A 2,059-nucleotide genomic window follows, 5' to 3' on the forward strand; every position below is an offset into this window, starting at 1 on the left:
AAGCGCTGATTATCTTCTTGTTTTTGTATTATCTGGGTATTCATTTTTTGACCACTTGTGATCAGAAGTGTTATATCATGTCATTAGCAGCTGAAGATTCCTCCACATGCAATTTTGGAATTTATTTTGATCCAAATAGCAAAAAAAGAACCTTGTCTGTAGATTTACAAGGGGATACTAGTACTAGTAATGTAGAGAAACCAGTCAACCCTAGAGAACTGTTCAAACAAGTGGAAAAATTAAGTAGAATACAAATTAAAAATTGGTGCGATATAATAGGACTAGAAACTTATCTGAAAGCAGGGGTAATACCTAAAGGTCTGATGTTAACATAAACAGCCATATTTAACAGTACAGACATAGAACTCATTACAGAGTGGGAAACAGTTTTGGAAGAGAGTTCAAATAAATTAATGCGAATTATAATCAGATTTAGAGAGGCAAATCTGGATAAGGTGACTGCAGAACTACACAAATTACGCACTTTACTGTTACCCTTTAAGGGAGACACATATTATGACAAATTAGACAGCGACATAAGGGAAAGAATGAGCAAATTAGAAAGAGATTTAAAACTCAAAAAGAAGAAAAAGTTGGAACGAGACTTACAAAATAAAGCTAGTGAACAAACAGGAAATATCGAAATTGAGACTGATGTACCATTCACACCAAACACACCTGGGGGTAATGAGACACCCAACACTCCACTTACAACAACAAACACTCTATACAGTGATGTAATCAGGAACAATCATCTTAAAGAATCAAAGAAAACAGGTTTAAGAACCCCCAAACAAACAAACATTAAATTCAATTTTCCATCTAGAGAGTATACTCCAAGACAAAATAGGGGTTACACTACAAACAGAGAGAACTATCATCAAAACCCAAACCATAGAAATGATTCTCATTCTCATAACTGAAAGAGGAAATAGAGAAGAAATATATCATCACTCTAGAGGTGGAGAATATTCTAGGGGAGGTAGAAGACACTATAACCACAATTATAATTATAATTATAATTATAGATCTAACAGGAACACTCAGGATTCATATAGTAACCAAGGGTGGAATGATACAAGGGCAAACCAAAACTCTAACTGGGAACAGCCATATACCTATTCTAGAAATAGAAATAGCTATAATGATAAGGGTTTTTACGACAGACATCTGACAGACAAACCAAGAGCTGTAGAGGTACAGAGAGAAGTAAGACCCCCACCACAAGAACACATACCACTAGAATGGAGACAACCACAAACACATGTAGAAGGAAGAAGGGGAAAAAGACATATGGAAGAAGAAGAGGATGTAGAGCTGGTAGAAAATTCCAACTTAAAAAGACGCAGAGAGACGAGACAGTAAAAGAAGAAACCATAAAAATCTTCAACTTGTCCACACATAATCTGAGTCTAGCTGAAACAAACCTATTAAAAAAAGGTTTGTCATTTGCGCCTACACAAAAACCAGATCCATTTGAATTATTTATTGATATAAATAAATTCACACGGAAACTAACACTAGTTAGACACTTTGAAAAAGATAAAAAGACACAAAATTCGGTTAACCTCACACAATCAGATTTAGAAACACTGGAAGCCTTAATGGATCTAGAGGATGGGAATAACCATCACTCACAAATAAATTCCAATAACTATTTGGGACCAGAATCTGACTCAAATGAACCAAGTATTATTAATAGTGGCCTAAGACCAAAGTCCATTTTTTTCCCGGTTCAATCACAGGGAAAATATATAACTATGTTTAAGGAGAAGGTCATTCAAGACTGTATGGAACTCTGCAGTAACTACAAAGTCCAGAAACATATCATGAGTATAAGAGAGAAAGAGGTTTTAAAAACACTAATGGATAATGAACAGATTGTGATACGGGAGGCGGATAAGGGAGGAGGCATAGTCATTTTAGATAAGAAGGACTATATAGAGGAAGCTAACCGCCAACTCACTGACAGTAAGACATATGTAACCCTGAGAAGTGACCCTACACCCCTGTTTTTGAGAACATATATGGAACACATAAATTCTGGCTACCAAAATAG

Source organism: Bombina bombina, chromosome 11 (genome assembly GCF_027579735.1).
Source record: "Bombina bombina isolate aBomBom1 chromosome 11, aBomBom1.pri, whole genome shotgun sequence".
Lineage (NCBI taxonomy): Eukaryota > Metazoa > Chordata > Amphibia > Anura > Bombinatoridae > Bombina > Bombina bombina.